Here is a 16,699-nt window from a genome sequence, read left to right on the forward strand (position 1 = left end):
GTCCTTCTCCAAAATGCAGTTGCTTTTTACATACAAACTTGGACAGACTCCTCTTTTCTTTTTAAAGCTCTGCTTGCCCCACCTCTTCTCTTTTTAGTACCACTTGAGTGAACCCTGTGTTTGCAAATAGTAATGTGGTCAGTTCCTTACTACAGGGAACTGAGCCAGAATGCAGATACCCAGCCACCCATAATAAATACAGTCTATTTAGAAAAGCAGCCCCTCCTGCTTGAGAAGTACCTGTGGCATGCCAGCTAAATTTTATTTCTCAGAGATTGTAGGCAGGTTTATACCATGCTTGCTAAATCACAATTAGTGGCATTCATTTTAATGTTTTATATTCAATATTTAAACAAACTTTGTCATCAAAATGTTTAGTGCAAAAAGGGAAAAAAAAAAATCCCTCTGGTTTCTCCAATGTATTTCAACTGGAAAAACAAATTGACTTAAGGTGAAGTTCAGATCTAGGGTATCTGTTTATAATTCTGATTTCAAAGTTGCAACGGTCTCTCTCAGGTCTGAATTTGGCCCTTCTGCACTTCCAGGAGAATACCTACTGTCAGAAACCAAGGCAACATGTTCTGAGTCTGCATCTCTCACTCATGTTGCAGTCATTTGTATGCACACATCAGTGCTGTAAAAGGCTACTGTTGTGGTGCAGTGCTCTTTTACACCTGTTTTGCTGAGGTATATAAACTAGAGAATTTCCAAGTGCATTAAGCTCATAATTCTTCCAACACTGAAAAAAATCTCTTTTTTCCCCGTCCTTTGGCCCAGACCAGGAAAGCTCTAGAGCACAAGCATAAGTTATTTGCTGAATTTTGAATGTGCTGAGATTTAAGCAGGTGTTCAAATGGTTGACTGTGCCAGGCTTTGTTGAGCTAACTTCTGTGATGCATTCTGGTTCTGATGCTTTTTCATTTCCTTCTTTTTTTCTTTTTTAATTTTTTCAGTGTTGTGCTAGAATAAAGAGTAATACAACAGCTGGATACAGCAGCAGCATCAGACAGCAACCTACAGCTGTACAAGTTCTGTCTCTGGGAATTTCCCCCCCCCATATTCGTCTGAATCGATAAGACTCCAGACTTGCACTGTCAGAAAATAAGAAGCATGAAACCTGATTATAAATTGGGACACTCTCCATTAAAAGCAACTGTTTCATGATGATTCTGCCTGTGTGTAGGCACATTCTGCTCTCCCAATCTTCACTGCTACAGCTAATGCAACTAATTAAATCTGGGCTGACAAATGGCAGACACATTTCCATGTATCCTGTTCAGAATCGAGTCTCTATTCTGCATGCTATAAAATACAATAACAGTAATGTAAATTATGCAGGGCCAGACTCATGCCAAACAGCATTTGCTTCTCCAAATAGTCCCCTGGAATACAAAAGGGCAACCAATGTGAAAGCACAGTATGATGCCATCCCATCTAGGATTACAGGATCCTGCCCGGGAACTGTGGTATGTTCCACGTGAACCTCTTTTACTAATTCTTCAGCCGTCAGTTCCTCCTCACACAATTTTCTTCAGTGTTCAAGCCAGGAGCATGCAACCTAACCAGCTGAAAAGGAATGTGTCACTTCTTTGTGAGCAACCGCCAGCAGTGTTTGCTAGACCGTGAGGGTGGCCGTCCTGGCACAGCCCTGACCTCTTCCAGGGCAGACTCAGACAAACTCACTGAAGGAGACAAAATGAATAAGCTCTCCCTTTTCTATTAAAACCCAGAAGCAATTTCTGGCTTAGTCCCAATCTTCTAGTCTCTCATTTACACATGCATTGTTCAAGTGTGTTTCCACAAAGCAAACTATTGTGCTCACCTACAGGTATTAAGTACAGCAATTTACTTTGGTCTAACATTCATATGATAAATTAGACTAAAACAGAGCAGTAGTCTCATTTGCAGGACTCACCAAAGATTCAGTCCAAATTATCTTAAAATTATCTGTCCCAGTATGTCAAATGCAACTAAATGACTTTAAAATTTTGCTTGCTGACTCAAGAGACTGATGAACTAACAACAAATAAACATTTTATTCCTGTCTTTTGGACTTCCCACTATCTCAGCTAGCTTTGGAAGGTAGCTTTGGAAGGCTTTCTTTGCCAAAGCTGGTGAAGACCAGCTAGCAATTCAAATGGAGAGGATCTTCTCCCCTACCTTGGCAAAGAGCTGCTGTTATCTAGTTCAAGGACAGCATGTTCTGGCTGTTTCTAAACTGTGAAGGAAACAGAGCTCTCCCTTAGATTCCCAGGGCTTTCAGTATCTATATTGTATTAATTAGCACATTGTTTAAGTCATATATTGGTTTTTATTCTGTCTTACTATACATCACACTAGCTTGTCAGCACTTCGACTTCTTTTCCTGTCAGCCTCTGAAAGTTTGATTCTGGCTTTAGGCATACCCTAATCTGGTTAAAATTATATTGTATAATCATCACAATCCCAATTACCACCAACACAGCGTAATGACTAAATGCAAGAGTGTAATGAAATAGTGTAGGAAATGTGTAGTGGCTATCTCTAGTAGAAATAGCACAGAGCAGTGAGAAACACTCAGATCCCATTAAACAGTTTCCAGGTCCCATATGGTCCCAGGGAATCTGCCATCCCCTGGGTCAACATGCTCATGTACATGTTATTCTGTCAGAAAAGATATTGACACCAGAGCTGACACAAGCAACTTTTTACAATGATACCAGGGATTTCTGATAATCTTCAGGAGAAATACACATTTCTGTAAGCCATGTCTTACACACACTTACCGGAGCCTGATCAAAGGGTCATTGTGGGGATGGCTGACTCTGATCACCATACTTTTTCTGACGCGACAGTGCTTGATTCAGTACTGCTAACATCATTTCAGCAGGTTGATTCTGCATTGTGCATAATTCTGACAAAAGGGACATTATGCGGTATTAAATTGACTGTCAGGCAGAGCAGGGGGAAGCACAGTGTGAAAGAGTGGCATATTCCAGCGATCTTGAAAAGCCAGGAAGGCCTGAAATCTCCTCCCGAGTTATGATGACCCTTCTGATTTTGTCCTCAAGCATGTCACTCATTGTTCTCTTCAACAATTTGGAGATGATATTTTGTTGACAATATGTTGTAATTTAATTTATTATGAAAATTAATTAAAGAGTGGGGCTTTAAATCATGGAAGTTTTATGAAAACCAAGTGCTATTGTTGGTAATCCCTTTCCAGTTGTCTCAATTTGTTCCACAGCAGCAATTACGACAAATACCCCCTGGAATGTTTTTGGCAGTTTGAGTCCCATGTCTTTCCTGCTAAGGTTACAATTTTTCCTATTGCAATCTGATCATAAGAAAAAGACAAATAAAATCCATGTTAAAACCATACTGTTAATTATAACCGATATTATCTTTTTTAAGCAGTTTTATGTTTAACATTTGACAGGCACCTTTCACCAGTTGCTGTACAGTGAACACTTATTTCATCAGCTAGGCCACACTGGAATCCACAGAAGGATCCAGAAAGAAAATTAAACATGCTCTCTCTTGTATTCAGACAGAACAAGAGCAAAACACTCTGGGGTAGCCACATAGCACATTACTGACTTATGACATGTATCAATGTTAGATGACTACATTAGGCCTCTATGTTAGCAGACATAAAGAAGTAGTTAAAATAGCACATTGAAACAGTCATTTGGCTCTCTGAAGTGAAGATAACACTGAAGATAAAGCAAGTAATTTGTTACCATGAATAAGGTCTGTGCAGCTTGTTACGTGAGAACATTTAAGAAAGGATCTTAGTAACAGGTATGGCATTACTTCAGTATCAGGGTCAAAAAATGTATCCTCCACATGGTTTTCTGCTGTTTCCATCCCAGGGATAGCTCTGTTTCACCCACAGTAAAATAATTTCTAGTGCACATGTTAGAACAGCCACTCTAATAGATCTCTCAGAACAAAGGCACTGGCTGAAATCTGTCTTCACTGATTTTCAGAGTTGTCGAGAATTCAACATTTCCACTGATACCAGATCAGGATTTTAAATATAAGTCTGTAAGTTCTTATCTGGAGTCCATCTACCACAGGTATTGCTACTTTCACTTTTTATCCCATGAGTTCTGGGCTGGGGAGATTAATAATTAAAATTAATTTTTCAGCCAACTTTTGTCTCCGCATTACAGACCTTTCCAGATGGTTTGTTCTTTTTGTGATCATGACGCTCTTTAGAAAATAAACACCAGAGAATATTTCATGGTTTTGTTTTACAGCTGCCTCTCTGGCTGTGTGGAACAGAATCACTGCATTTACCAATATGATTCATTTCATCAGATTAACCCCATTTTACCTGGTGTATCTATTACACCAGTCTGGCATACCTGCTCAAATCATAGCTGCATAACATTACATCCGTGTGTCACATCTTAAAGGCAGAATCAAGAAAGATGGACAATAAATAGTAGTAGAAGTAGAAACAGGCATTGTTATAGTCAGCTTTCCACAGCAAAAGCACCTGCGATGAACTCAAAAGATTGGAATTACCAGAGATGTTGTCAGTGCCTGGTACTGAGCTCCTGTGAGCAGACTGCAGGATGCTTCCAGCTGCTGCCAGACTCAAACACTCTGAAGGAGACAATAACTTCCTGAGCACTCTGCAAGCCACGTTTTCTTTGCAGAAATTTAACATTTTCCTGTACATGGCCATGCAGCTGGTGCCATCAGTTAATTGGTGGGCAACCAAGAGCAGGTGAAATAAAATACATTGCTAACTGAGGGAATGTTCATTTCCCTACAGTTTGTAGAACAGATTCAAGAGATCTCCAAAAGCAAATGTGTCCTAACTGATAAATACTTGAGCACTGAGAAACTCCTGAAGAATTTGCCCAGAGACTGATGAAAATAGCTTGCACTGAAAGTGCAGGTTTTTGATGTGATGTCATTTGCTGTGTGAGACAATGTTACAGGTGCAGTACAGATCTAAAGCAAAATAATATATGGTCATTGGACCCTATCCACAGTGGTCATAAGAGTCCTGGCATATGGACTTCTTATACTATATCAGGAAATAGTTGGTACAGAAAGGGGCAAGTGATCAGCAAGGGGCTCTGCCATGGAGGAGGCAGCTTGACCCGACGCCACCTCAGAGAGCCTCACAGCTGCGAGCGCTGCAATGCCAGAGCCTATTGCGGACCCAAATGCCACCGTGAGCATGATACCCCAGAACTTGGCATCCAAATCCTGCAGCTACCAAACACACCCTGCTTGAGGCCACAGCTGTCAATTCTCCATCTAGACAGGGTCAAGGAGAGAAGAGCAGTGGGAAAAAAGGCAGGCATAATAAGTACAAACAGTAGCCCACATTACAGTTAACATTTAGGTAAAGGTTCTGCATATTCCAAAGTTTCGACAGATCCTGTATTGCTGGTGAGAGTGTGAATATGGAGGCTCTAGTTTAGACTCAAGAGACAATGGTGATTTCACAGTAGTCCCTTTACCTCTGGAGCCCTGTAAAACACTACCGCACTACAGGAATCCCCTGAGATTACCTGTAGGAGTCAGAAATAGTATTATTTCCACAGTGGTTTTGAAGAAAATGAAACCACCAAAAAAAAAGGTTTGGTCTCAGGGTCTGATCAAGCAAGTACTAAGCACTGGGTTAAGCATTAAGGACCAGGGAAAATCATTTTGTAACAGATCGGCACACAAGTGATTGTATAAGCAACAAAAAACCAGCATGAAAAGTGGTCATTAACAATCAAATACTTTCTGACAAAACACACCTGGCTGCACGGCAACGAGCAATGTCTGCCTAGCTGAAGAGTGAACAGATTACTGAAAGATACAGCTACCTCCTTCATAGCTGCCAGTATGCATTGGTTGGCATAGCCTTTGCCTTACACTAGGCTGTCAACTTACAAACCATGAAAATCAACAGTGAAGTCAGGCACAGTTAGGCTTTGTAAATTAAAATGTCTATGGATGCACAGACAAATTCTCTGGATGCTATAACCATATGCACAGCATATTAAAAGATTACTTCATTCTATCTACATCCCTGTCACAGACTTCCCAAGTGGTCTTGGCATACTGTGCAAGATCTGTGCACCTCACTATTCACCTTTTTATAATAAAAAGGACCAATACTTCCCTCTTGCCTGAATGAGGGTTACTTAATTTAATAGTTATTATAAAGTGCACCAAGACCTTTGTATGTGAGATAGTATTCAAAATTGCAAAGTAATTGTTAATTTATTACTGCTAAAAACACATAGAGAGAATAAATTAGTCCACAAAATAGAAGGAAAAAGAGAACATTAATTTGGGTTTGTACATTAGTTGCATCAGAAATAAACAATATTCTTGCCAAGTGGTGTTGCAAAAAACTGAAAACTTTGAAATATCACTTGTTACTCTTGGAATGCAATATGTTTACTTCTATACAGAAAAGCACAGCAAAAATAAACTTCCTTCGAAGAAAATACGTTAATCTTTATACTGCATTTCTGCCAAAAATCTTTACACTGTATTGTAGAAAATTTTATCTCTCAAAGTGAAAACTCAGTTTATTGTAACAAAATTTCTATTAGTGCTATGAGATAAAATACACAGAAGCCTTTCATGACTTTACTAGAACTAACACATGGTAACAGTAAGAACACATCAGCTAGCTTAAAGTACTAAGAGAGCACTTCTGAGACTCATTGCCTTATACACTATATAAAAAAAGCTTCACACTCTCAAGTCATGTCACAAATTACCAGACTAAAACCACAATAATAATGAACACTGTAGCTAATCTAAAATCACCACTTGTAAAATACACCCCAACCTATTATAGAATTTTTATTAAAGATTAGAGTAATTCAGGGCCATTCTGTACAATATTACAATACTATTGCAGTTAAGATCAACTGGGCATTAGGATAAAATTATAAAGAGAAGTACCCACCCAAATCCTTCTCAGCAATGCCCGTGGGAGAGGGTTTGGCGTACCTCTTGGGTAGTGCTTTGAAAATTAGCCATAGGTGCCCAGTTTTCTAAAATGAAACAAGACTCTAGTAAGGGGAGAGGGGCATGGGAAATCTATTCTGAGAGTTTGCATGTGTTTCCCAATGCTAAAGAAACCTCTCCATTTGCACGTTTGCATTTGCCTGCCGTATTTAGAACTGGGCTGAGAGGCAAGGCAGAATGTGTCATAAGAAGAAACCTAAATATACAAAATACCTGAACCAAACAGTGTAATTCTAATATCATCTCTATATCTCGAGAGAGGCTTATAGAAGGTCCTACCTTATGTATGTTGGCATGTAAGTCAAAGACTTATTCCTGTATACATTTTCAATGCTCATAGCTGCTCATTGATGAAAAACATGTGGACCAAGGGCAGGGGCTCTCCTTCAAGGGTTGCTGGATCTCAGGCTCATCTTCACGTTCCAGGATGAAATAACCAGAGTGACAGCTCTTTGCTTTCAGGCATGAAGGAGAAACTGATCCTGAGCTCACCGCAGTCAATATCAAATTCCCATTGACTGCATTAAAACCATTGGATTAGGCCTATTTTATGGCAGGGAGAGATTCTCGTCTTAACTGTCAACACAGTTCTAAATAAGTGTATTTCTTTTTTCTCCCACAGAAATCAAAAGAGATTAGGTCCCTGGGTAAGAGGATATCTCTATTATGTTCTCTCCAGGGGCTGCTTAAGTACTTTTTTTTAAACCTGTACAATTTAACTTAGGCCTGATACTCAGAAATAGGAGAAAGACTGAAAAATATTTCTAATATTTTAGAAAATATTAGTAAAAGTAAAGGCAAAATAAGAGGAGAATCCGATTAAGGCTTCAGGATATGGCTTTCATTCTATGCACTTTTACACCTGTCCCAAACACAAGTTGTCAATGTGTGAGCATATGAAACGGACATTACTTTTCTTAATCTCAAGTCTATGAGAGGTTCCGGCAGCAAACATTAACTACCAGTTGACATCAACATTCCTTTTCCTCTACTGCCAATAACAGGCACCTGTTCACTACTGCACAACAAAGCAATTATACTTTCAGAAATTATCAGTTATTAAAAATTCTACACATCCTAGTGTTCTGTGGATCAAGCATTCAGCTGCTGCTAAAGCTTTTGTCATAAGATAAAGAATAACAATCTATTCAGTGCAGAACAATTCAAAAGATGAAAACGTTATAAGTGTGTAAGGCTGAAAGGTTTGCCTGTACTGCTGCATGGCTGTTGAGAACTGCTGCATCCACGATGAATAAATGACAACATTCGTATTTCATATCACTCTGATTTTACCAGGACCATCAGATAAATAATATTAATTCAGACAGGAAAAGACTGCCATATTTTAGCTTCACCTATTTAATATAGATCAATCTATGATGAAAATATACCTCTAAAGTTGTCAGGATTTCTTCAGACTGACCAACTGGACTATTCCTAGAAGTAATGTGGTCATCAGTACTCAGTAGCTTAGAAGAAAAACCCCAAGTTTTTTTGATGCAGCAAAGCTCTTGGCAATCAGTGCTCAGGCAAAGTGGTTAGGGCTTGAAGTAATATTCCTGAGATTGGAGTGCTGAACCCAAAGCAATTGCTTTTTTGTGACCAGCTGAATTGCAGTTACTGAGAAGCAGCATTTCCACAAAACTAGCAAAAGTAGTCAGCCAAGACCAAAGAAGGAAATGGTATGGTGCATTGTGAATGGCAGTCACTTTACATTTCTGCAACCTCATTACTTAGGCAGTGGATATCTTAAGCTCTGTGAGTGGGAACTTTAAGGCAGCTGACAGGGCTCCTTCTCATAAACTGCTGACATTTGAGGCTAGTGTAACTGCTATGAGCCTGCTGCACACAAAAAACCCTCCCCCCTCTTGCACAAAAGTGCCAGGCAGAACACAGGTCCCTGATGGTGACTGAGGCAAACTCAAAAAAAACTGATTATTTTTTGTTTGTCTGTGGTCATCAGTAGTTACTTATACACACCAGGTTTGTACAGTGATGAAAGGCGGACATTTAGTTACATCTTTCACAGGCTCCTTTATCATGCTGAAAAATCTCAGTCATCTATGGTCTCCTTAACAGACACTCAGTCACCCTTAGAGATTTCCCTAGTATAACATTTTTTTTGAGATAGGTTTGAAACACATTAGTAAGGGAAACTTTGTCAGACTATTACTATTTTACCAATACCACAAGTGGCTTACGATCTACCTGTCACATCGCTGAAATTATCAAGATGTGGAAGCATCTTCTGAATCTCTCCCATGGCCCCATCTCTCACCAGACACTCGCTATTTGTGTATACTTATTCTTGTCTGAAAGCTGCCTGAAGCATGTGACAGGATTCATCTCACTGTAACTGGAATACCACTCCAACAAGTCTTGAGCTACTGGCATTTGCTGAAATGGCTGTGGGCTTAGAAACATCATCAAATGCCAGTTCCCAGGATGTGGTCAATAAATTATTTAGAGCATGTTTTCAGAACCCATTCCTATGTTTTATCCCCAGCCTACGCAAGGTTGGCATCATACAGTTCATAAAGAGCATGGCCTTTTGTGGAATTTACTCCAAATATTCAGAGGAAGAAACCTCATCTTTTCAGATATATTTTTAGGTGGTGACATTTGACTTCAACTTCCTCCAGGCCTGTCCCCCTGCCCTTTTGATGAATCACAAGTTATTTGTACTGTAATGGACTTCCTATAGTAAAAGTTTTGTCAATTCATTCTGCCCAGAACTTCCTATAACTGCAAAGGATCAGAAAGATATGCAAGGTTATGTTTTGACTTTAACAGATCCTGTAAAAGTACATCATCTTCATAGCTGATTTCTCTCCCTGTTTCAGTATTCTTCTCAGTAAGACTGAAAATCATTCAGGCAGTGCTGTCCGAGTTCATTCCAGCTATCTTTCTAGCTCGCAGTTGTCATCAAATCCTGCCCTAGCTTTTCCCATTTAACAAGGGGCCCATCTCATTTTTACAGTTTGGTTAGACTCCTTTGATGGCAAAAGTGACAGTCACATGGCTCCTTGTCTGTGTAGCCTCATCAGACTCAGAAAACCCATCTTTTACTTTCCTTCAGCCACAGGTGGGCTTGCCTTGCCATAAGTCTTGTTACAAAGCAGTTACCTCAGCTCCTGATTTCAGATTAATGAACAAATCATGTACAAGGATACAGTCTTTTGTCCCCAGACCAGATTTCTCTTAACTCTACTGAAGATCTTTCCTGGATCCATTTATTGGAACTGGTGAACTCTCACTATTCTTCCTCCCTGCAGTTCTCATCTGTGATTTAATAAGACAAAAGATTGGTGAATGAGGTATGTCCACTCAGGGAACTGAGTACTCTTCAGCAGGGCATTCTTTAGTTAATTTTACCTCTGTGTTTCCTACAGAAATTTCTTCTTTGCTACTCACGCATGCCCCTTCACCACAGCCTTTTTGCTTGTTTAGAATCTGTGTTTGAACAGGTTGCCAATTTAATTTGCTCTTCCAAGGCAGACTTGCACTTAAATAGTTATACTAAAAATTCTTGTTTCATGTCCCAGCCACCAAACTATCATATTTGTGTTCTGCATATATTGAGCACTTTTTCAAATGTCCAACTGCTGATTCTGGGCCTTTCCAGTCTTTTCTCAAAAAAAAAAAAAAAAAAAAAAAGGAAAAAAGGCGTGCAATTGTTTAACCATTATTCTTTTTTCGGCATCATCTTTGGCTGAACAACCCTTAAAAGAATTTTCATGTCCGTTCTTCTAGTTTCTTTATGAAGGTCAATGAGCTTTGAGAATCACCATTTTTTCTCTCATATCATTCGATACAGACTTCATTTCTATGTGAATCTTCGGTAGTAAGAAACTGAAAACTTAATCATGTTGTGACAAACTTTTGTCTGTACTGATTCACATTCAAGCAATTGCTAGAGCTAAGTCCCTGTTACAGACAAGAAAATGCCTCTTTTTTCTATCAATAAACAAAGAACTTTATTAGTTTAAAGTTCTAAAAGTAACACAAGTCCTTATGAAGTTCTGTTACAGTTTCATAGAAATAGTTCGTATAGATATTGGACATCATGTCTATTCAATCATTGTGCCTGATCAGAACAAAGACCATGTTCTAAAGTAACACAATTCCTTATGAAGTTCTGTTACAGTTTCATAGAAATAGTTCATATAGATATTGGACATTATGTCTATTCAATCATTGTGCCTGACCAGAACAAAGACCGTTATTTTTCTGGCTTGTGAAAAACGTGGCTTGCTTTGTTTCTGATTCTGATTACCCTATCCAGAGGGAATGTTTGCTCCACTGTCAAAGAGTAAAGAATGCACAAGCAAGCTAAGGAACAAATAAGCAGCACTTTTGTGCATGAAAATGTGCCTCTGCCATTCTACTTGTTGAGAAATAATTCGGGGCAATCTTCTACTAAAAAATATTATGATCAGATTTTAGGCTGAACTCAGAATGATTGGCACAGATCTCCAGGAATTGAGTGTTTTGTGGCTATCGATGCAATGCAGACACAACGACAAACACTACAATTGAAAGGTGTAAGTGATCCTCAGCTTTGAAGTTTGACTCCCAGAGCAATCAGGAGTGTTATGATTCCTGTTTTCACACTTCTGCTTCAGCAGGAAGGAAATCACTCCACCATGTCACTTTTATGCTAGAGAACAGCAAATACCAGGTATATTTCTTTTTTAAACCAATCAGGGAGAAACCAGAACAGGTTGCTACAGACCTGAGAGCATGCTCTGGAAAATACCCATGTGTAATGTCATTCATGTGTAATCTGAAGCTAGCAGTACACTGCAGGATTCGTCTAATATAGAAGAAGGCTCTATCCAAAGTCAATTACAGATAAAATTTAAAAGACAAAGGAAAAGTAACATTAAAAGAGAAAGTAGTATTATTCTGAACTTAATTTGTCATGCTCTATAGCTGGATGTTCACCATACTCATATTGTCTTCTTTCTCCCTCTGTGATTTAACTTCCACATGTTCTTAAACATGAGGGACTGGGCTATGAAACAAAAATTATAATCAGTACAAGTTATTTTTGGAGGCTCAAACGTTTGGCCAAATCTTAGCAGCATAAAATTCAAGACACGTGACACAGAAATTGATCCGATCAGCCCATGACATTAGATTTAAGCGTCATGATTTAAATCAGGTTCTTACAAAAAAAGGTACTTAAGGGTATTGGACCTAATTTCCTTCTTCTTCAACAAAGGTGTAATTATTTTAGAGACTGGAAAATATTACAAAGCAAACTATACATATAGTTTCGTTCCTGTTTGCTAAAATAATATGAAACTGGAAGGAATAAGTGAGAAAGGGTTAAGAAAGAACATGATCTGCAGATTTGTTTATGAATTTACTTTTTGAAGGATTAAAGAAACAGCTATTTGAGGACTTTAAAGGTTTCTTAAAACTGTAGGTCTAAACGAATGAACATACTAAAAATATATCAGCAAAGCACTTGTTTAGTTTACTGAACAAGCAAACCATTGAATTGAAATTATAGTGGCACTGAATCTACTAATAATTATCATACTTATTTCACTAAGTCCTCTCTCAGTCACCTTAGTTCCATAAAAACAAAACAAAACAAAACCCCCACACCACTACCAAATTCCTTTGACTCCTTAAAAAGATGTGCCAAATATTTGACAAGTCATCGTGTTTTAGAATAAAGTATTTTCTTGTCAGAGTACCTTCTCCAAAATGTAGTAATTCATGCATTGTTGGTAAACTAGTATTCCACTATTATGACAGGCTACAGTTATACTTATTTGTACAGTCAAGTACTTTCACAACACTCTTAAGCCCATCGGGTGTCTTTCAAAAATACCAGACCTTAAGTTAGACGAAATATATTTAAAATACATACCTGGCAAGTGCTGCTGAACTTGCTGCAATAATTTCAGCAGTTTCACATTCTTTTCTAAACACAAGGTTAGGATGTTATAAAAAACAGAAACTCAGAAAAAAGTGCCTTTTTTACTTAGGTCTTGGGAAAGATGATATCCTTTTGTTCATAGTTACTTTCTATCCTTTAGATTGAAAAGATTTCTATCCTGAACACTCATGAATAATGGACACAGCTTTGTAAAAAGAATTCTTCCTTGCTATGGTCTGTTTCAGACTGATATTTCAGCTTGATTTTGCCACTGTTTAGCAAGGGAGCCTTTCAGATTTATAAAAAATGCTTTATAAAAAAGACACATTAATTACGCCTCCAGTCTGATGTGAATTCAGAGAAAAAGTTTTTCAGGGATTTAAAAAGAAAAGAGAAGCACCTACTATATTAAAACCTTATAATTTTCAAAAAAGGAAAGTGACAGATCTAGCATGGGGCTTCTGTGGTTGACTACAACACCTAGAACAATGCAATGAATTCTGTGAGAAAAGGCATCCAGGTTGGTATGTTTCCATTCTGCAGTTAGATAATTTTAAAAAGGTTAATTTTGAAATCTCATCTGTGTTCATGAAGGAAATTCAAGTTGATCTATCTCTCAGCCACAAATCTAACAAGTTGGGGCTTTTTAAAAGAAAAACATGGATTAAAATAATGAGCCATTGTAGTATATTATGTCTAGGATTCACACTCTAGCCAGATTGCTTCTGATGCATATCCCTGTTTCTTGCAATACATGCATAAACTACTCACTCTCCCCTTTTCAGTTTATAGGCAATGTTCTTCAGAAAGCTCTCGTAACCTTCATAAGGACATGGGCAGGCTTTCAGACCAGCTTCAAGTATGTTATTCAAATTCCCCTACTGCCTTTGTTCCACACTTCAATTTTATAGCTGTCCCCACCTTGTCGAAACTGGGTATGTATAGAGCCCCACTCATTGCAATAAGCTGGCAGTGTCTTCATCCATCCTTTTACAGCTACCCGTCGGCAGACACCCCAGCACCCTTTCCATGTACATAGCAGAACTGCAAGCAAAAGACTTTGTGGCATGCAGTCCCAGCATTCTCTAAGATATTACCCTTCCGTTGTTTCTCAGCCTTCTTTTTGTATTTTCTCTCATTTCTTCTCAGATTTCCTCTGGTTCCCACAGCTACATTCATCACATATTGTCTAAAGCTATCAACAAAGATGAAAGCGTCAAGCAAACACTGTCATGTATAAACACAATCTTTTATTTTCAGATCAAAACAACTTGTATTTTAATTATTTCTTTGAAAAGGTAATGAGTTTAAAATGTCCTTTGTTTAGCCTCTTAGATATAACCCAAGTCTGAATGTTTTTGCTATTACAGACATTTTCATCATACACAGAAAAAGTTTTCTCTCTTAATCCCCAACCTGAGAAAAGTATGAGAATCTGATGATAGTGCAAGGAATACAGTGCCCACTGTGAGCAATGGCAAGGACTAAAATAGATGCATGGATGCCTAAAGTTTGGCTTAGTAAGTGCACACGGAAGCCAGGACTGTGGTTAATTTGACAAGTGCTGAGGCCCACTACAGCTTTAGGTAAAAATTAGGCCTATTTGGAATTCAGTTCACATTACTCAGTTATTTCATTAACCATCCAATTTTCACACACCCTTTGTAGGTAATGTATGAAAAGAGGTCTAAGCTTTTTGGTGAAATGCAAGATGAATTGAGGTAACAGTGTGCAAAATATGTAAAAGGCAATGCATAAACATTGGTTAAATCCTCTCCAAATTCTCCTACCAGACAAGCATAGATTATAGTCATCACTGTTCATAGTGATGATTGATTCAGTATTGCATTTCAGAAGACATTATACGAATTGATTGTAGGTGACAAAAATATCTCTCATAATGATTTTATTACAATTTACAGTGTAAAAATTCGCATCTGTTACCAGAAGTATCTCTTCAGCTCTTTAATTAAATCAGTCCTGAGTGATGCAGGGCATATGTCTTTATTGTGTGATTTGGCCTTTGTATCAAATTCCAACCAAAATTCCCCAGTAAGTTTGCTGTTTTGACATCAGTTACAGAAGCATGCCTGGGTTATATAACTCTGTTGTCTCAAGAACTATGGAAAAAATAATGTATCTCATACTTTCTTGAAAGAACAGACCCTTTATAATACATTCCATCTTTGATATACTGATAGCACACATGGTCACAGATATTAATTTCTAACTTTAGGACATGCTAATTCCACGAGCATTAGTCAAACCAAAAGGTTTCACATTTGCAAGTGAGCTCTCTCGAAAGAGCTTTGCACCACCTCAGTCTGATATATTGATTCATCATCTACAAGTCAGGTGATAGGATAGGACTTCTGGACTCCAGAATTAGATTCAAATTTCCTGCAAAGCTTTAAAACATGAGACCAAATGTTCTCCAGAAATTAAAAAAAAAATTGTGAGAGACGAGAAATGTAAAAATAATATGGCTAAAATAACTGATTTCGCTAATGTCAAACATGGTGTTTTTAATTGGAAACACCTTCAGCAACAACTACTGGCTACACTATGTACACAGAAAATAGAAGGCAAATATTGTAACACTTCAGGTCCTGTTAAAAATTTAGTTTATCATAAACTCCTTGGTTTTAACACAAAAAGAATCTGCTTTCCCTAAAAAATCCCAAATCTCAAAAGACTGTCAAAGTAAAAATATTCCACTCAGAAAACCAAAAACATTTTCACTGCAATCAGAATTATCCATGAAAAAAATTAGAAAAATCGCTTTTTAACCACACATACTAGTAACACAGAAAGGAACACTAAGCTTAGTTCTAAAAGCATATGCAGGTCAGCTAATTCTGCACTTCTGAACATCCCACCTGCTTTCTTACTACGGCTCCCATGGTCTGAAATACTCATTCTATTATTCCTGACCATCAAGCAACATCATGTAGATGCTATGGAGATTTTCCAATGTGTTCATTTTCTGCCATGATTTTATATTGGAGGCTTTTTGACAGAGTGCTTTTCTCTCGTCAGACTACGCCTTCCAAGATAAGTTCTCTAGTATTCCATCAGGCAAAATTTAATGCTACACTAGTGACACCAAGAAATGCCACTATTTTAAAGTTAACTAAGCAAGCTTTGGTTTGTAGCTTTAAGTAGTATTTCTCCCTCCAGGAAGAGAAGATTCCAAATTTCCTAGCAAAACAAACATCTTCTAGGCATAGAAAGGTCCAAGAAAACAATGCAGTTGTATTTTTTAGGAAAAAATGTGGTTCTCAATTGTACGTTCTCACATACTTCTAACCATAATATTTGAACCTAAAACAATAAAAGCTCTGTTATTTACTTCAGACAACAAAAAATCAGCCTCAGAACAGATGATTCATTATTATTAATAGGCAATTCTGTATTCATTGTTACTACTAATATTAATCCCCAATTTTTTAAACATTTGGAAGCATGCTCACATGCTCATTGAACTTCATTACACATCCAACATGATCTAAAGACAATACTTCCTCTTACTGTATCTCAAAATGTATTATATTACTACAGTGTAGTAGATAATATTGTGCAGCATCTATGTAATATATAGGTTTATAAGAATGTGTGTTTTATTACAGTACCACAAAAATTTCTGTAACAACATTTCTGAAATTGAGGTATGTAGATGTATGCATCCAAGTAAATTCTAAGGCTGAGATTTTGCAGTAAGATTATTCGATGTAAATTAACATTATTAATACCAAGTATCTCTCACAGATTTACTCATATTACCTGAGCTTCAGAATACTAAAGAAGCTCATTTGCCAT

The sequence above is a fragment of the Athene noctua genome, chromosome 4 (genome assembly GCF_965140245.1).
Source record: "Athene noctua chromosome 4, bAthNoc1.hap1.1, whole genome shotgun sequence".
Classification (NCBI taxonomy): Eukaryota; Metazoa; Chordata; class Aves; order Strigiformes; family Strigidae; genus Athene; species Athene noctua.